At 28.3% G+C, this 21,949-nt stretch overlaps 1 protein-coding gene across 1 annotated transcript in view; it reads left to right on the forward strand.

The window, feature by feature from the left end:
• Positions 1-2,608: 2,608 nt before the first annotated feature.
• The window catches only part of LOC107442328 (zinc finger Y-chromosomal protein), a 90,779-nt gene continuing 71,438 nt past the window's right edge, over positions 2,609-21,949 (forward strand). The window contains exon 1 of the mRNA XM_087168930.1: positions 2,609-20,047. The gene's annotated coding sequence lies outside the window, so the exon portion shown is untranslated. The remainder of the gene's footprint in view (positions 20,048-21,949) is intronic.

Below are 21,949 nucleotides of genomic sequence, written 5' to 3' on the forward strand. Positions count from 1 at the left end.
TTTCAGCCAATTTCAGATTTGCCCAGAAAAATTATTCTATTACATGCAAATATTCTAAAATTTTATTGAGATTGAGCATATACCTAATTAATTAAATAGGACATTCACTTTAATTTCACCCATTCACTTTGGTTCATAATGTTTTTTTTTCCAATGCCCACCTGGGGAATTACATTTTGTCAATATTGGCATCTGAAGGGTATATTTGTTGGTCACTCTTTCAGGGGCACCCTATTAGGTGAGCCAACGATCTGGAATCTAAGGTTTAGAAGTTTCACGAAATCATCGATCACATTTATGCATAAAAAAAAATTTTTTATTTTATTTTAAAATATTAGAACTAAAATTTATACTTGGCAACTCTTTCATTTGTAAGTATTTTTTCTGGCAGAATAAGCTATGTGATTAGAGATAAAAGTAAACTTATACATAATTATTAACTTAAATTATGCTGCATATAATTTTTTAAGAATTTCATGTCTTGAAAATATCAATGATTTAAATTTAGAAAGATATTAATTTTTTTAAGTGTTTAATTAATTATTTTACTCAAAAATTTTTCAGTTGGGCTCATAATCACCCCTCTCTAGCAATAAAGAGCGATAGTATAAAGAATGAAAGAACATCCGGGATTTGTCCGAAATTCGAACCCAGAACCTTTCTGATACAAAGCCAGTTCCCTGACCCCTACACAGTTCGGACAGCAATAATGGATGGTTCATAATGTAAAGTGTGCTACAAAAAAAATGAAACACATGAATGACTTACGAATCAGATATTCTCGTACTAAGACAATCTTAATGCTTTGAAAAGCCTAGCCTTAAATATACTGTTTAATAAATACAGGTATTATTTTAAGTTATAAAATTAGACTCAAAAAAGTACTTTCTCTGAATAAATTTTTTTTTTAAAGATTTGGGTTCTTGATCCTCAAAATATGGTCCTAATATGAGGTAGAGGATTGTTATAATCTGATGATTGGATCAAAAGTTGTTCAGAGTGTTCACTTGTTTATTTTATACTCTGTTCATCATCCTTAGTATAGGTAAAACAATGACTACCATGTCAATGTTGTATCATGTTACATGAATAACTTTAAGTAATTAAAACTACTTTTTTATAATGTATGAATTAAAAAAAACTATTAACCAGTAGGCTTCTTTTTTTTTTTTTTTTTTTTTTTTTTTTTTTTTTCAAAATTGAATTTTTACTTGTTCTGATATCAAAAACTCTGTTATTCTAATCTGTTCATAAAAACATATTGCAAATCTATTTCTCTTGCTAAAATATTTTTACTTGTTATCTTTGTTTTTATATATATATTTAAAATTCTATAGTTTGGTATGTGTTTTGTATGTTTTATAATTTTTTCTTTTGTGTTTTGTTCATTTATTATAAATATGATAATTTGTAATTGTATGTCTGTTATTCTATTTAAAATGTTAATATCAGTAACAAATTGAGTGGGATTTTTGGCTAATTAAAAATGTAAAGGTTTTATCTCAGTTAAAACAAAAATGTTTTTTAAATTATTTTCTTGCAAAGCATTATTTCGTTAAATTGTCTCTAATATTTAAAATATGGTTTATTGTTTTGTACAGTTATATTTTTAACTTGTTATTAAAAAAAGAACTCATTATAGAGCAGCTATTATCCGCACTTTCTTCATTGAAATACCTGTTTTGTCGATTCTTAAGCTTTTCCCCCTTCTTCTGAAAGTAAACTTGTTATGTTATACATAATTATCATTATCCTGACTATCAGAGTTTGTTAATGAAAGTGGATGATTAAAAAGATGAGCTTCTGTAATCTGGAGATTTTAATTGCTGGAAGTAGGTTTGGTTTAAATTATTATGGTTAATTGATGTTTCTACTGTATTTTGATAATATAATGCAAATTTTTATGGAAAGTTGTATTCTGTCACAAAAAATAATTGATTTTTTTTTTTTTACAAAAACTTTGAAAGTATAAAATATGATTTTTCACAATTTTTCTTAGATCTAAGTAATAGTGATTTAAACAGCAAACTTAGAATAGTTCTAAATATTGGAAATACTAAATTAAAGCAAACTGTTTTGAAAGTATCATGATAATATGATGCTTTAAGGTCCTACATTAAATATGGATAATGACATTAATATACTGCCATTGTGTATCTTCACCACATTAACGATTCATTGCAATAATGGATTCATATTTGCAACATTTCATCTTTGTCAGTGATTTTCAACCCTTTTTTTTTGTCGCAGCACACTTTTAACAATTTCGAAATTTAATGGCATACACAGAAAAAAATAAGTTTTAAAGTTGTTTAATTACCTTTAATACACTATAATATAATGTAAAATAGTTTACGATAATAATTTTGAATGTGAAATAAAAGAATATGTACTACAAAAACAACAGTAAATTTATTAAGGGATTAATTGCAAGTTAACTGTTAATTTGAGTGTTTTTTTTGTTGCTATTTATTAATTGTTAGCTTGCTTTTGATAGTTATTAATTGTTAGTTTTTTTTTACATTCATTGTTATTTTTTGTGATTCCTTGTTAACTTTTTTTTGTTTTGTTAATTATTAATTGTTAGCTTATTTTTGTCAGTTATCCTTTGTTAATTTGTTTTTATAACTATTAATTGCATTGCTTATTTTAATTGTTAGCTTTTATTTCCTTTTGTAAGTTAATATTTAACTTGATTTCTTTTGTTAATTAAGAATTTTAATAGTCATTAAACTTCCTACTTACTTTAAAATTGTCAGAGACAGGACTATCCTTGTCAAAGATGTTCATGCCGTTTAAGAGTGGAAAAATTATAAAAAGTATATATAATATTATATATAAATACTTTCATTAATTTACTTGTAGGAAAAAAACATAATTTTTCTAGAATGACTGATGTAAGTAATCGAGTGTTTATTAACTAAAAATGACATTCTTTTATGTATTGCTAATTATTTGTGCACCAAAATTTTATTATTGTTCTAAACCAATTTTTTTCTTTAATTTTAGGTTCAGTCAAGGCTCCTGCATTAAGTTGTGATCAAGAGATTTTCTATACTGATAATGTAGTAATAAGTGGCCAACTCACCACCCTATACCGTTGCCAATGTTGCAATTTTTCAGCTTACTCATTGTTTGGAATCAAAAGACACATACGTGTACATACTGGTGAAAAGCCATTTGTGTGCGACCATTGTGGACGAAGTTTTTCTCAAAAAGTTAATTTGAAAACTCACATGTTCCGAAAACATTTACTAAAATAAGAAAAAAATTAATTTTTTCTCAAGATACAGTATGTATTTTCAGGACACCTAGAAAATCATGAATTTTGCGATTGAGCAAAATTTGTCATGATTTTAACTATTTATTTTTTTGTAAATCATATAAAGTCATGGATTTAGGTCACCGAAAAATCTTAATTTTTAAAATGGAATTTACCCCCCCCCCCCCCCCATATTTCATTGTGTTCCGAATATCTGAATTTCATTGTGCTCCGAATGTGTAACAAAATCCCCACTCACGGTCATATTTTTTAAAATATAAAATATGACTATATATATCACGTTCTTTAAAAATGATGCTCTTTCAAAAAATGAAAGAAAAAACATCATTTTTAGAGCGAATAAATTTTTAAACTTCTGTAATTTTAGAATTTTTGTTATTGTTTTTTTTTTTTTTTTTTTATCAATTTGAAATTCTAGCTGAAGCAAGCCACTCATTGGGAAATTTTTTTTAATTCCGAAATGAGAACAGAAAAATAGAGACTGTTTCTTTCCTTTCCAATGAACGAGAAAAGTATTTTTAGAATAAAATTCTTGGAATGAGTCATGAATTTAAAATGTAGCAGATACCCTGTATGTTCGAGGGGGGTTATTGGATACCCTCCTTCATATATATATATAGTATGTATATTCTAAACATTTAAATTACAAAAAAAAATGAAAAACTTTTTTATGCATCTACATCCTACTTCACATACAGTAGTTCATTAATTGTTTAATTTCGGTGGGGATTTCGTCCCCCAAACCCTCAAAACTATGCCACTGGTACTGAGTTAAAATGTCCTGAGGCACATATTAACCTGATGATTGCATCGATGACAGCCTGCACACTTTCCACCAGTCTTTGATAGGACTTCCATCACAGCTGAAGTAAGTGCGTTGCAGTGAAGAGGGTCGATTTGTCTGGCTATGTCGTAATCTGCGCTCTAATTCGTCCCAGAGGTGTTCTATGAGATATAGATCAAGGCTCTTAGAAGGCCAGTCCAACCCAAGTCTCGATGTGTGAATGAAGCCTGCAGAAAAATGGGCCTTCCCTGAAATATTGCCATAGAATTGGGAGTGTCCACAGACATCTAAGAATTCATGTTTTCAAACACCATTATGTTCCCACCATCATAACATGTTCGCATACTTTTGTCCAGATAGTGTACTATTCCTTTTAGTTCAAAGCATGTATTTTACATCTTGGTTTCATTTTTAAAATTGTATGTGTTTTGTCACAAAAGTTGGATTGTTCAAGTATAATATCAAGGTTCCCAACCAATGCCCAAGTTAGCATTAAAAAAATCTAAACAACCACCTAGAAAGCCAGCAGAAAGGGGCAAAATAAAAATTTGCATACTATTGTAAAATACAATATATTTTTTTCCCTTTGAATCAATCAGATAATAACAAGCAATTTTAAATGTCTAGATTTATTTTATAAACAAGATCAATATTGCTATTTGTTCAATATGTGAGATTAAATGTTTAAGAAACTCTAATATGTGCTTATTTCCAGATAAAAAAAAATTACAAAATAAATATAAATTTTTCCATACATAGGGTTTGTTTTTGCACATATGTTTGTCATAATGGTTTATTTTTTACACATTTGCACACATTTCTTGCATGTGTGCTTTATATCTAGAAATGAGTGAGGCAGACTATGGAATCAAATTACTCCTAACATAACAAAGTTTTATTTCAGACTGTGTAAAACGGCGCCTTGAAATTAAAATGTGTGATATTCTAAAATTACTGCACTTTATGTGTATTTTTAAGAGCTTTGTCAAAATGATATTCACATTAAAAAGAGAAAGAAACAAAAAATTGCTATTAAATAATTGGTGAAGAATGGGGAGTGAAAAATATTAAAACTTGTTTACCTGTTTGAGCATGTTCTAATGATCACTCGATAACTAAACTCTGTTTCCAAATTTTTGTCTTTCCTCGCTTACCTGATTATCCTGAATTAACTCAGGTATGTATATATTGCAAATATTTGTTATCCCGAGTAAACACGGGAATGGCAGATTTCGTCAATACGTTTTGTTTTATCTCGTTTTTACTCAACCGGAAGCAAAACAAAAAAATAATAATAATCTGCTTTGATTGGAAGTTTGCCAATTTTTGTTTGGGAGTTTTGCTATTTCTGGGACTGCAGGCGTGTTTTGTCTAATTGTATATACGATGGTTGATGAATTTACAAACAAAAAAAGAAAAGGAAAAAATTACGTTCGCGAGTGAAAGTAATGCAGATGATTTTACAGATTATGAAAATTTGAACATATACAAATACTTTTTTCATTTGCCAGAGATAATTTAGGAATGCTAAACTGATGACAAATTAAATATTTTTTACGCTTAAAAAAATTAAAATTTCAACTTAGAACTTGTGTGTTACCTTTTGTTTTTGTTCCTTGTATTTATTAATGAAGTAAAAATAATATGTTGGTTTTATGCATTTTTTTTTCTAAAAAATTGGTAAGGAAAGTGGTTAAATAGCAAAACACCTTACCAATAAAGTTATTTCAGTTGTTTTTATTCCTATTTATAGAAATCGGTCAGTTTTATATATTTTTATACAAAAAGCAATTTGGATGCAGAAAATTGTATTTCTTATTTAAGTATGTATTTTTAATTTTAGCACCTGCAATGGCACCTAAAGAAACGTGCATATCATTTCGAAGGACAATTATTAGTGATGATGGCTCTAAAGTCTCGTGCAAAGTTTACCAGTGCCCATTCTGCCCTTACACTTCTAATTATCGATGGTGCGTGAAACAGCATATGCGTGTGCACACTGGTGAAAAACCTTTTAAGTGCGATGATTGTGGTAAAGTATTTACCAATAAGAGTACTTTAAAGCATCACATGTATATGAAACATAATCTCTGAAAGTTTGTATTTTATGTTGTATATTATGCTGAATGTTGCAAATAATGTTAATGTATAGTATGGCTTTCAGAAGAGCTCCGTTGTTGCGGGTACCATGGTTATGAGGAAAAGTCACTTCAAATAGGGGTGTGGGTGAATAGTTTTGACTTGATCTTGTATTGGTCAGCGTGAGTAAACCAATCTACACCTTCATTTCTCTATTGCACGCCCATTAGAACTGTGCTCTCGCTTGTTACCATAGCAGCAGACAGTCCCAGACTTTTAGTCTGGAGGAGTTCACTTCATAGCTATTAAAAAAGAGATACTTTTTTGATTTAAAGCCAGTAAAATATAATTTGGGTAAAAGCTTACCTCTTCTTTAAATCACTTCTTCTCTTCGGGTCTGACCGTATTTTTCCTGTTAATAGATACCTACTTCTCGTTGAGACTCAATTATTAACTATTAAAAAGAATAATAGGAAAACTTTAATAAAGATAATTACAATTAAAGCATAGAAGTAAATATTTTAATCGAAGCGGTTGCTCCCTTTGTTCCTTCCCTTCCTTCGTATTTGAAAAACAATAATAATACATAAGCTTATCAGTTTGGCTACAGCTAAAATGAGTTTTGGTTTTGTCCGCTAGATGGAGGTGACGGATTCGCAACAATAGCCACACAATGCAGTATACTCTTGATATCTCAAAATGGAAGGGGCGATAAAAATGTTTTGAGATAGCGAGTTTTTGAGTTGACAAGTTCAGATCTAAATACGTTTCTAAAAAGTTAACAAAAATATATTGTAAAATATTACTCTAAAAATTAGAGTCGTGAAACATAAGAATAACTATTAAATATGATGATAGTTGACTATAAGTCTAAATACAACAATGATAATTTTATTTTTAACAGTAAAGCAAAAATAATTGTGCATTAAATAGAAAAGAATTGGTTTACAATGAATTTACATTGCGATTTTTCCAAAAAAAATAATTTTCTATTTTGAAAATTTTTTGACATAGCAAGATTTGGAGATGACACCCATCAACATAGGAATTCAAATTAACATTAGGTGGATATGTAATGCTAAGGCGAAAAATATTTTTTTGACATAACAAGGTTTTGAAGCTATCAAAGTTCACGAGGATATCAAATAAATAATCCCAAGAAACTGGAGCAGTAACGTTACCCGATTGAAATAAATAAATATGAGATAACAGTCCATAAGCTTCAAAAATAGATGTCCATTTTCCAGACTTGCCAGACATGAATGTATAAATAAGAATGATGTGAAATTATCAACAAGAAATGAAAAAATAAAGGTGGGAAACAAAACTAAGAAAACCACAGGCACAAGAAAAAAAGATGAAAAACAGAACAGAAGAAATCACAGTAGTCGAGAGGCAAATCAGGGGAATAAAATGCATTTCCACACATTGTGAAGAGGTGGGGAGGAATTAATGAGGTTGACAAGGGAATCAGTTTTCAAAAGAATAAGTTGCCTATTTTTGAAGCACATTGACTTATTTTATATTCAAATAAAGTTTTCAATCAGATAATGTTAGTGTATGTTGAAAAATATTTTAGTAATCCCTTATATAACCTGTATATATGCTACATTTAATCCCTTCATATCAATTAAAAATTTAGTGAAATAGGTGCATTTTTGTTAATAAATGTACTCGTGAAGCTGTAGGGGAAAAGTGAGTTGTATGTATTTAACAATTTCTATACAAATTATTTTTTTGCATATTTTTAACTAACTTGTCTAGTTAGTTGAAACTAGATGTTGATTTTACGAAAATTTGTGGTATACACCTAATTATATGCTTTATTATTTTAACTCTTATTGAGTCTATTTTATTTAACACTTGAAAGACTGAACATTACTGCATACACCTAGAAAGACTGAAAGGGCCAATTTAGCTATTCCATGATTGTTTGTCTATAGATTAGACATCCAGAATCTTAAAATATAATCATAATTAATTTAATAAAAACATATTATAAACTTGATTAGATTATTGAGTCTCCTTTTCTCTATAAATACTAATTATAGATATGTTGAAATACTCTTGTTTTTATAATAAAACTTGGATACCTTATATTTTTGTACCTTATACTTTTGGTATACTTAAGGGCATGTTGTACAAAAACTACCTGAAGTTGTGAAATATCTATGGTGCCATTTTTCTTATATATGTATATATAGATAAGTATGTGTATATATATATGTATGTATATATAGATATGTTTCTAACATGCAGAAATGATGGTGCTCCAGAAAAAATCCGGATTTTTTGCTGGTTGCTTTCCGGAAATCCAAAGTTCAGGAATTTCAAGAAATCATCACTCACATTTATGGAAAAAAATTCTTGAATATTTCATTTAAAAATCTTATAACTAGAATATCTACTTGACATCTCTTTCATTTGGAAATATTTTTTCTGGTAGAGTAATATATCTAACTAGTGATAAAAGTATAGTTATACGTAATTATTAATTTTAATTGAGCTGCATATAATTTATTTAGAATTTCATGATGGGAAAATATCAAATGATTTAAATTTATGAAGACATTAAATTTTTGAAATGTGTTGTTTATGATTTTACTCAAGAAATTTTCAGGATTTTTGAGTTGGGTTCACAATCGCACCTGAACATGTGAATGATTAAATAAGCACTTAAATTGTATCAAATTATGAAAGGTCAGAACATTTCAGGTAAGTTATTTTTCGAATTAAAGAGAGACAAAAAATGATTGGCCTTGTCTTTTTTTATGTTAAATTTACTTAATATAATTGAATTTTCAATAAATTTTGAGTATTTGATTGATTGCTTTGTATGAGGTCTGAATATTGTATTATATTTATTTTATGTGACTATCACTTGATTTTAAGTGTTACGTACAAGGATAAGTAAAATAATTATTTTTATATTTGACAAGCTGTATTAAATTGGGTTGAACATTAGTGGAATAAATTGAAGTGATTATTAATAATTGTAATATTTTTTTAAAGCAATTGTGATACAAATAATTTGTTTGTTTCTTTCAATTTAATATGTTCATTTATATTGAAACTTGAAATAATGCAGTTTCCTACATTACCCTATTATCTATAATTATGGATTTTTGTTTATTGTAGTTTACTTATCATAGCTGATTTGAAATATTAGACCTGAATTATGTAAATATTGTTTTTCGTTTCAGTTATATTTCATAACTATCATTCCTTAATGATTATAATTATAAAAATTTAATAATTTAAGTATAGGTTTTATTGATCTAAATCGTGTTGAATATTAACTGTTAATTTCTAATTGCAATGTTTTTTTTCTCCTGTATACTTATTGAAAAAGTATTTGATTGAATTCTTTTGTTATGTGTATCTTTGTAAATTATAATCTGTTTTTTTTTTTCATTGAAAATTGCACTAAATATGAATAAAAGATTTTTTCCCTTTCTATTTGGTAATGAGAGTGAAATCATAAAAAGTTTATGAATATCCATTAGTGCCCCATTTAGTTAAATATCTCAGAATAAATAAGTCACACTTAACTCACCCCTATGGCAGAATCGTGGTGACATTGTGGCAGAACGTTAATGGTGCATATATATATATATGCTTTTTTGAGAAAATGAATTCCCACAAATAGTACATTTAAAAGGTTTTTCACCAGTGTGAGTTTTAATGTGTGCCTTAACATTAGACATTTTAAGGGAAGAATATTCACAAAGACAGCAACTATGAAGAGGGTAAACAACTTTACCGATGAGAGATTTTGTTGTTATAAAAAGTTGGCGGGCAGGAGTGACACAATCTGCAAAAATAGGAGCAAATTATAATTGTGAAGGTAAAGATAGTCAGATTAGCACAAGACATTTCCACAAAGAAGAAATATATATTTTTCTCCTTCCTCAGCAATTTAAACAATAATTTTGTAGAAGAAATATTATCAGTCAGTATCACATTATACTTTCAACCCCCGTGGCAACAAGACCGCAGAACGTTATCGAGTTCTCGCAGAAAGACTTTTCCATTGGGAAATAAAAAAATTTGTTTTTCTTTTCTGCAGAAATTTTTGAAAGATTTTTTCCTTCCTTCAGAATTATATTCAAAGGTACCTTTCTCGCGCATCGGAGTGGAGGGAAAATGTTTGTGATTTTTCTGTTCTCATTTGAGAATAATGAAGTAAAAAGTTTTGGTTTTCTTTTCTGCAGAAATTTTCTTTCAACTTTTTTATGCAATCAGTTATTACTATGTATTGATTTCTACATAGCTTTTAAAATCAAATATTTTTAATACTGTATTATTTATTGCAACAACTGAGTCTCAAAATGAAAACACGCATTTTGTAACCCCTTTCTGAAGAGTCCGATTTGCGTGATTTTGCCATCGATCTTTTTTTTCGGTAGTTACTGCTACGGATTTCTTGATTTTTTTTTAATATTATGATTTATGAAAAATGAAGAAAAAAAAATAATTAGTGTCTTTTCCCCCTAAAAAATACAAGAACATCGGCATAATATTAGAATTTAAAAACATATTACATATTCAATTAAAGTTTTTTTATTTCTTTGAAGTTGACGCTTCTGTTACTCTCCTAAATCCTAAGCTGGCTAATCCAGAGGGGCTAAATCCTCCTCTGCCGCCCACCAGTCCCTGGCTGTATTATTGCAATATTATACTGATGAGCCTGGATGGCTCAGGGAATAAAGTGTTCACCTTCCGATGAGTTGAACTGGGTTTAAATCCGAGTCGTGGCTTGTCGATACGAATCCGGCTTGCGCCAACTGCAGTGCTGGCTGAAATATCCTCAGTGGTAGACCGATCATGGATTAGAGTCCCTTTGCCGTCAGACTAGCCGTGAGAGGTTCTCATGGTCTTCTCTCTAATACAAATGCGGGCTAGTTCCATCAAAAAGTCCTCCACGAAGGCAAATTTATTCCAATACTTGATCCAGGAGTTCAAAATTACAAGGATGCGGAGTTGAACATTAGTATTCGTAAACCCAAAAATTAGGTCAGCTGTTCAACGACAGTTTTAATATAAAATACTATACTGATAGGGCCAGGATAGCCTGGTTGGTAGGGAACCGGGCCCATGTCCAAGAGGTTGTGTGTTCAATCCCCGCCAGCCAAAGACTCCCCATGTAGTAAATGGTGACTGATGCATGTTAAAACTGTTCAGTCACAAAGTTCTTCATGTTCCCATAACAAATCATACCTCTGGGAGTAATGATCCAGCAGTTTCCTTGTCTTCTAGATTGGTTAAAAATACCAAGGCTGCGGAGTTGAACATTAGTGATCGTAAACCTGGTTATAAAATATTATGACTGATCAAAATGAATATGAATGAAAAGACTAGTTTATAGAAGTACCTATGCAGTGTGACACTGCTCAAAGTGTCATTCATGAATTAGTATTCTGACTAAATGGAGCGATGATGAATATTCTTGCATAATGATACCTACCTGATGATATACCTATAGTGATGTTCAATTTAAACACTGTTTTATAACAGTGATGTTTATGTGAGCTATATTTTTCAAAGTCTGGTTTAGTTTAGGCCCATTCTTGCAATAGTAGATTATTTTGTCCCACTTCCTGATTTGAGAAATACTATTTTGCAAAATAATATATAAAACGTAATATATCGCAATATATGTTTGCAACATAAAATAATATATCGCGATATATGATAAATATTCCTACATAATGATACCTACCTGATGGATATACCTACAGTGATGCTCAATGTAATCACTGTTGTATAATTGTATATTGTATAACAGTGGTGTGTGTATGTGAGCTATATTTTTCAAAATCTGGTTTAGTTTAGGCCCTTCCTTGCAATAGTAGATTATTTTGTCCCACTTCCTGATTTGAGAAATATTATTTTGCAAAATAATATTTGAAACGTAATATATCGCAATATATATTTGCAATATATCGTAATATATGTTTGCAACATAAAATAATCTATCTCGATATATGATAAATATTCCTACATAATGATACCTACCTGATGGATATACCTACAGTGATGCTCAATGTAATCACTGTTGTATATTGTATAACAGTGGTGTGTGCATGTGAGCTATATTTTTCAAAATCTGGTTTAGTTTAGGCCTTTCCTCGTAATAGTAGATTATTTTGTCGCACTTCCTGATTTGAGAAATATTATTTTGCAAAATAATATTTGAAACGTAATATATCGCAATATATATTTGCAATATATCGTAATATATGTTTGCAACATAAAATAATCTATCTTGATATATGATAAATATTCCTACATAATGATACCTACCTGATGGATATACCTACAGTGATGCTCAATGTAATCACTGTTGTATATTGTATAACAGTGGTGTGTATATGTGAGCTATATTTTTCAAAATCTGGTTTAGTTTATGCCCTTCCTTGCAATAGTAGATTATTTTGTCGCACTTCCTGATTTGAGAAATATTATTTTGCAAAATAATATTTGAAACGTAATATATCGCAATATATATTTGCAATATATCGTAATATATGTTTGCAACATAAAATAATCTATCTTGATATATGATAAATATTCCTACATAATGATACCTACCTGATGGATATACCTACAGTGATGCTCAATGTAATCACTGTTGTATATTGTATAACAGTGGTGTGTATATGTGAGCTATATTTTTCAAAATCTGGTTTAGTTTAGGCCCTTCCTTGCAATAGTAGATTATTTTGTCGCACTTCCTGATTTGAGAAATATTATTTTGCAAAATAATATTTGAAACGTAATATATCGCAATATATATTTGCAATATATCGTAATATATGTTTGCAACATAAAATAATCTATCTTGATATATGATAAATATTCCTACATAATGATACCTACCTGATGGATATACCTACAGTGATGCTCAATGTAATCACTGTTGTATATTGTATAACAGTGGTGTGTATATGTGAGCTATATTTTTCAAAATCTGGTTTAGTTTAGGCCCTTCCTTGCAATAGTAGATTATTTTGTCGCACTTCCTGATTTGAGAAATATTATTTTGCAAAATAATATTTGAAACGTAATATATCGCAATATATATTTGCAATATATCGTAATATATGTTTGCAACATAAAATAATCTATCTTGATATATGATAAATATTCCTACATAATGATACCTACCTGATGGATATACCTACAGTGATGCTCAATGTAATCACTGTTGTATATTGTATAACAGTGGTGTGTATATGTGAGCTATATTTTTCAAAATCTGGTTTAGTTTAGGCCCTTCCTTGCAATAGTAGATTATTTTGTCGCACTTCCTGATTTGAGAAATATTATTTTGCAAAATAATATTTGAAACGTAATATATCGCAATATATATTTGCAATATATCGTAATATATGTTTGCAACATAAAATAATCTATCTTGATATATGATAAATATTCCTACATAATGATACCTACCTGATGGATATACCTACAGTGATGCTCAATGTAATCACTGTTGTATATTGTATAACAGTGGTGTGTATATGTGAGCTATATTTTTCAAAATCTGGTTTAGTTTAGGCCCTTCCTTGCAATAGTAGATTATTTTGTCGCACTTCCTGATTTGAGAAATATTATTTTGCAAAATAATATTTGAAACGTAATATATCGCAATATATATTTGCAATATATCGTAATATATGTTTGCAACATAAAATAATCTATCTTGATATATGATAAATATTCCTACATAATGATACCTACCTGATGGATATACCTACAGTGATGCTCAATGTAATCACTGTTGTATATTGTATAACAGTGGTGTGTATATGTGAGCTATATTTTTCAAAATCTGGTTTAGTTTAGGCCCTTCCTTGCAATAGTAGATTATTTTGTCGCACTTCCTGATTTGAGAAATATTATTTTGCAAAATAATATTTGAAACGTAATATATCGCAATATATATTTGCAATATATCGTAATATATGTTTGCAACATAAAATAATCTATCTTGATATATGATAAATATTCCTACATAATGATACCTACCTGATGGATATACCTACAGTGATGCTCAATGTAATCACTGTTGTATATTGTATAACAGTGGTGTGTATATGTGAGCTATATTTTTCAAAATCTGGTTTAGTTTAGGCCCTTCCTTGCAATAGTAGATTATTTTGTCGCACTTCCTGATTTGAGAAATATTATTTTGCAAAATAATATTTGAAACGTAATATATCGCAATATATATTTGCAATATATCGTAATATATGTTTGCAACATAAAATAATCTATCTTGATATATGATAAATATTCCTACATAATGATACCTACCTGATGGATATACCTACAGTGATGCTCAATGTAATCACTGTTGTATATTGTATAACAGTGGTGTGTATATGTGAGCTATATTTTTCAAAATCTGGTTTAGTTTATGCCCTTCCTTGCAATTGTAGATAATTTTGTTCCACTTCCTGACTATAGAAATATCTTGCAAAATAATATTTGCATAATATATTGCAATATAATATTTACAACATAATATATATTTGCAATCTAATATATATTGCAATATATGATAGATATTTTTACATAATGATACCTACCTTATGAATATACCTACAATGATGCTCAATATAAACACTGTTGTATAATAGTGATGTATATGTGAGCTATATTTTTCAAAATCTGGTTTAGTTTACTTGCGTAGCAGGAAATTTTTAGTGCAATTTTTCCCAGGAGACCTTGGTGGATTAATACAGTATAATATTTTTTAATTTATGAATAAGTATTCTAACCAAACTTTTAATGACTGTTTATCACAATTTTTGTTGTTTTTGATGACAAAGTTCTCATATTACATATTGTAGTAAATTTTTTTGCTGATTATCAAGGGTTAGCTATTCCATTTTAGAGATCAACAATTTCTTTCTTTCAAGAAACTGAACAGTAATTTTTTTTTTCTTGCACATGTAATAACAGTATTTGAGAATATAGTTATAAAATATATTGCACATATCCTAAGCTTTTATATAGAGGATTTTTCATAAATTACAAAAAAAAAAAAATTTATAATAGAGGAGGAAATTTAATGAACTTTTTCTCAATAAATAAAGGAGGAAATTTAAAACCATATTCTTTTACTAAATCCAAAAAAGCCTTGATGAATGAAATGCTTTTGTTATTGTGATATTTCATTCCAATATATCTTGGAATATATCTTGCCTTCAAATGGCTAATTTTTATCATGATCATGTAAAGTCTTTAGTAGTTATTTTGCATTTTGTTAATGTGTATAGTGCTTAAGAATGTTTTTTGAATGCTTAAAATGTACTTTATAGGTGCTTATTTTTTGTCGAAAGATTTGGCTATGCACCCAAAAGAAATTAGCAGATTGAAATTATATATATGAAAACCAGATTTTTAAGTTACTAACAGCCAAGCAGTATTTTCTCCTTTTACTTGCCACTTTGGTTTTAGGATATCACAGTTGCATCAGATCCAAAGTGATTTTTAACTTACTATGTTTTGATGTAGACACAAATGTTTATCTTATAGATTATGTGTGTTAATAGGTAAATGATTGGACTAGTACTTTTTTGACAAAATAACCAGTTTCTATAAGAGAGTGATCAGCACTAGTTGGTGAAGCCCAAGTAATGTAACTTTTTAAGCCCTGCAGTGGACTGATCCTAAAGCTACGTTTCCCGGTAGAACACCCAAATCAAGCATCACTGGCTGCGGTCAATAAGCAGGTGGATGACAACTTTGATCAGCCTGCGTAGGGACCAACGGTGTGCAGCATTGGTCCTCGTTAAACTGCTCTACTGTAATGTGCTCGACTTCGCTCACTGGTCATCGTTCTACCAAAACAGGGGAGCCATCTTCTCTGTAATGGATCAAAATTGCAATGGCATGTCTTCGGATTATATTCAGGGATGCTTCCCGGATCATCGCCAATCGTGCAGCTCTAGTGTGACGTAAATAAAGTGCCTACCTACCCAACTGTAACTTTTAAGGATCAGTTTTTCTGTATAAAATTCTAGTAATCAAAAACTTCATTAATTAAAGATCTTATTTCCACCACTTAAGAGGTTTTGTATTTAGAAAACTAGTAACAAAGCAATATTCTTCAAGTAATTTTCATTCTTATAATGTTGCCTTTTAAATCATTTTTCTTAAACTTTTTTTTTATTTCAGAATAATTTTTTCCGCGAAACATTCCTACTGTATTCTTTTAATATTATAGAGTTACTTGAAATGTATAACATCCTTAAAGTTTTATAATTTATTAATTTTACTCATTTTAATATCCATTTTATTTTATATATAATTTTTCTCCATGTTTCCTCTTTTGAAAAGTGGAGTATTTTCATTAATGAGGGGAACAAAACTATGTAAGACAAAGTACTAAATTTATCAATTCTATAATTAAAAGCATTATCCATTTAATTGAACCTCTATTAAAATATATTTTAAGTATTGTAAGACTGTATGTTCTTCTTACTTTAGTTAATGGAATCAAAATTATATGCTACTGACTCTTTTGAGTCGAGCTTTTGACAAGACATACTTTTATATTATTTTGGTCTTTACTTAAATAATTTGAAAATAACCTATGCATCCACTGCTCTATTATTAATTCATTTAATAATATTTCAAATTTATTTTCTTGTAGGTGCTGATTTCAGTAATCCAGATTTATATTATGTGTCAAATGTGTTGTTATTTAACAAGAATGTAAAAGTATTTAACTGCTGTGTATGTGACTATACTAGTAACAAAATTTCAAACATGAAGAAACATGTCCTGGTTCATACTGGAATACGACCTTTTGAATGTAATTTCTGTTGTAAAGGTTTTCGACAGAAAAGTGATTTGCAGCGTCATATGCTGACCCACGAGCCAAAACAATGAGATTTATTGGATTTACTATGGGATAAACTTTATATTGCACAAGCTTTTTTTATTACTTTATATGTGAAAACAATTTTTACATTTTGTGTATAATGGAGTTACTACTAAAATGATTTTAAACTAGATTACATGAGTAAAAAGTTGGGGAACTGTTTTAAATACATCTTATTACTGAAGGGTGAACCATTCTGTTTTCACCTTGTAAAATTATGATACAATTACATTGCTACTGGTTTATAAAGGTTTTCCTGCCAATATCCTGCTTTTGTGTGTTTCTTTTAAGAGCCCTTTAATGTGTATATAAGATTCAGTTTCAAATACATTTAGTGCTATTTTATCACTAAAAAAAGCAAAATTTTAAAATTTCGATTTTCTTTTTGCATGTCTATGTAAAGCTGTAATTAGATTTACTCTTGAGGGTAAGAAATTTTGATTGTAAAGAAAAATCATAAAAACAGTAAGAAAGTTGATACGAAGAACATTTTAAAAAAGTTTTATGACTCAAATAAATAAAAGTTTTATTTGAGTCTTGTGAATCTCATTCCGTGACTAAAATGTGAAGAAATTGTCTATAAAAGTATCTTATAGTGGGCTAAAACTAAAGTTTTAAATATTTTTATGTAATTATAAGTAATTAACAAAATGTTATGTTTAATTAAAAATCCTTCTGTCTTTCCAAGAAAAAAGTATTTTATTGCATGCATGATTTTACTTCCTTCTGTTGCAAGTATATTACATATTTTCTGTCATTGCTTAAAGCTCAGGTCTCAGGAGGATATCATATTGATCGTTTTTGATTTACAAAAAAAATGAAGTGGAAGTTTTTTTAGGATTCAGAATTGTATTTATTTATTTTTTTTTAGTTATGCTTAAATGTGTCGTACCATGACCAGAGTCGTATAATATGCGCGGAAAATGTTTTAGTATTACTAAAAAGAAAAAAATATTCCGCTTCTTCAAAGACTGTTTCAAATTCCCGAGAAGAACAAGAAAAATTTGTTTTTACGCTTTTTCCAGCCAATGCAAACGTGATTTAAAGTTAAATTACCATGATTTAAATCACACATCGCGATTCATATTTGCTTGATTTAAAATCCAGCCGCTATAATGATTAATATTCAACTAGCTAAAAAATTATATATCGGAATTCGTATTGATGCAATTTTAAAATCAAACATTGAGATTCATATTTTAACATTTTTAGAATCAAATATCGAGATTCGTATTCATGCAATGTTAAAATCAAACATCGAGATTCATATTCACACGATTTTATACTAACGCGATTTTAAAATTAAACATTGAGATTCTTATTTACGCAATTTTTAACTTAAATTTTGAGATTTGTATTTATATTCACACAATTTAAATATATAAACGAAATCTCGCATTGATATTTTTATTAAGACATTGATAACATTCTGTGGATAAATGTTTACCATATACTTTTTTCTTACTCTAATTTCAGGTATTTTTTTCAATTATTTAAAAAAAAATTTAGCTTACAAAATTTTTGGATTTCTATTTTCACCTTTTTTACCAAACTTATTTATGTGGTATAGAGTTCAATAAATCTATTATAGAGTTTAATAAATCTAAAAAAGAAATCTCTGATTTTCTAACCAATTTCATCAAAATAAGGTATTGCAAAGGGTTGAAACTATCTACGAGAGTTAATCAATGCGTAGAGATAGTTTCTTGAGATTTTGTGTTTACAGAAAGTTGTTCATATTATCTATGTCTGACCACGACTGAAATCGTTTCAAGTTTTAATGGACTGTAACCACACAAAAAAAAAACATTGCAGTACACTGTTCTCTTATAAGTTTAGTACATACTTTTGCCATATAAGCTAAGTCACACTTGATTGATTCAAAGATAAACAACTATAAGTAGCCATATAATACAGTCATATGTTGTTATGTAAAACATAAATCTTTGTTAAACCAGCTCTAGAACCTTAATTTCGTTCAAAAATGCATAATTCACCTGGAATTCAATTTAAGAAAACCCATTATTATTAAATGCAATCAGAGAAAAATAATAAAAAATAGTGCGTGGAGTCCCTCCGCGCGGAAGAAGTGAAACTTCGTAATGTGGAAATGAAAATAGGAAGGGGTAGAAATTGATTTTTAGTGAAATCATATTGTTTCTTTAAGACAAACTTTATTAACATTGCTTACAATTCACAATTGATCGCATCTTTTAATTATCATTTTCGAAATATCCAAATCTATAACATTTACAATGGGATTATGATAACTAAAGTAAAATACGAAATGTTTGAGTTCTATTTTTTCAATATTTCTTGCTAAAACTTCATCAATGGTAGTTCCCCCTTTGGTTGTTGGATCATTCCTACCATTTATCATTTCCAATCCAAATTTGTCTTTAAGGAAGGTTAATAATGTTTCACCTTCAGGTAACGATAATGTTTTATTTAATTTTAAGCTCTTTTTCATGTACTGATAAAAATTCCATGTCTTAACATGGTTAATTGGAGGATATAATTTCTATAGAAAGCCTGAATATAAAATTGATAGACAAAATGTGTGAAGTTTTTTTTTTTTTTTTAGATTTTTAATGGTTTTAACAATAAAACTGAGGAATAGCATATTTTAATTAGATGAATAGTTTAAAAATATAAGTGCTGTTTTTAATTTCTACAATAATATTTTAAATTTTTTATTTTTTTTTATAGGTGGTAATATCTCTACTAAAGATTTATATTATATTTCTAATATCGTGTTACTTAACAAGACTGTAAAAGTATTTAACTGCTGTGTGTGTCACTATACTAGTAACATAATTACTAACATGAAGAAACATGTCCTGGTTCATACCGGAATACGACCTTTTGAATGTAAATTCTGTTACAAAGGATTTCGACAGAAAAGTGATTTGAAACGTCATATGCTAATCCATGGACCAAAAGTTTTGAAATTGATCGGAAACACCATATAACACTATGTGATAAACGTTTTCAGTTTCAAGTATAAAGAAGTATTATGTCTTAAATAAATGTTTATAAATTAGAGATTGTATATGTTAAGAAGTTGGAAATTTTATTTTTCAGCGTTTTGTATTCTCATTTAAGAGCAGTTGTTAAAGATAATTTTTTTTTATTACTGTACAAAGCTGTTATGAACTTTATTTAATAAACAAACTACATCTTTTTCAAGTTTTAAAAAGATTCAGAATTAAAATATATAATTGTTATTTATTTATTTTTAGTGTCGATTAAAATTAGTTACCGCCATGGCTAGCAATGTTTAATGAACATGTTTAATTGTAAATAAAAAAAATGCATTATAATAGACTGGTCCTTAATGGTGCAGTTGTAAAGTGATGAATATGTGGCGTAATTACCATTATGATTATTAAACATCAATTCACTAAAGACCTGCTAACTAAATTCAATCACAAGGTACCTTTTGATAGATGAAGGTTGGCATTGTCAGTTGCCTTTCCCCCCATAAATCTATCATTTTAGTTTTATCACACTACACATTCATATAACTTTAAATTGTAATATGATATTTAAATCTTTACCCAACTTCAGAGATTTTAATGATGTTAAAAAATGCATATTTCTTATTTATTTCAAGGATATATTTAATTATTCAAGGACAACAACCCATAAAAAAAAATTTTTTTTTTGATTGTTGTGAAAGAAAACTATTTTAAAATAAGCTTATAATATTATAAAAAACAAAATATCAATTTTCAAGTTTAGTAGCAAAAACTATCAGTTTTTTTAACTTATAGTTATTGCTACTAAACTTGAAAATTGATATTTTGTTTTTTATAATATTATAAGCTTATTTTAAAATAGCTTTTTTTATTAATCTCTATACACAGTCCTATTTATGTAATTATTTTTTTATTTCATTGTAAGGTTGTTTTATTTAACTGCTGAATTCTTTTTAATAAACTAATTTAAATTTATCCATCTGAATCATTGTGATCAATTGTAGGAAACAGTATCTGAAAGCTTCACATAAAATTAATATAGTACCTGGCCAATTTATTAGACGCACTATAAGATAACATGTAAAATCTTAATTATTAGGTGATACTATACAGCTGCATTGTTTTTATGTGACTGTAACTGATCTGCATTTTTTTACGTTAGTGTATAAATTGGTTCGCATTTAATGTAATACGTTAAAAATAAATACAAATAGAAACCCATTACATGTACATCTAAATATAAGAGTATTGCATATAAACTCGTGCAAAACATGTAATTATTAAAACACTACAGTGTGTCCAATAATTTGATCTAATTATTATAATATACTAATGTAATACCTGATATAGTAATAAATATTCTATATTTATATAAGATTTCATCTAAATTTACATTATAAATCGTCTAATTTAACCAATTGATACACGAACATTAACAAGTCGCGTCAAAACAATAATGCTCTATAGTATCACCTGATAATTAAGATTTTACATAGAATCTTACAGTGTGTCTAATAATTTGGTCAGAACTGTAGATTGACATAAATAGTCCCTCAACCCTTTTTATGAATTGCTTGAAAATTATAATGCTGAAGCAAGGAACTGAACTGGATTTTATTATTTGTTTGTATATATATATTCTGCAAATATTACACATATTTTGGAAATAACAAAAGCCTATTGTTATAAAGACTTTTATTTTTAAAGGGCTTTTTTTAAATTAAAGGAATAAACTAATTTCTATTGAAAATGTGTTTATTTTAAATAATGAATTTATAATAATATGTATTTAAAGTTTTAAACTGTAATACATTAAAGTGATATTCTTTTATTTTGAAGCAGTAAGTCACAAAATTCATTAATATAGTTTATTTCTGCTTATTAATTTGTGTATTGTGTAAAATTTGTAACACACATAGCTG

Source organism: Parasteatoda tepidariorum, chromosome 7 (genome assembly GCF_982258835.1).
Source record: "Parasteatoda tepidariorum strain Cologne lab strain chromosome 7, Ptep-v5.0, whole genome shotgun sequence".
In the NCBI taxonomy this organism is placed as follows: Eukaryota; Metazoa; Arthropoda; class Arachnida; order Araneae; family Theridiidae; genus Parasteatoda; species Parasteatoda tepidariorum.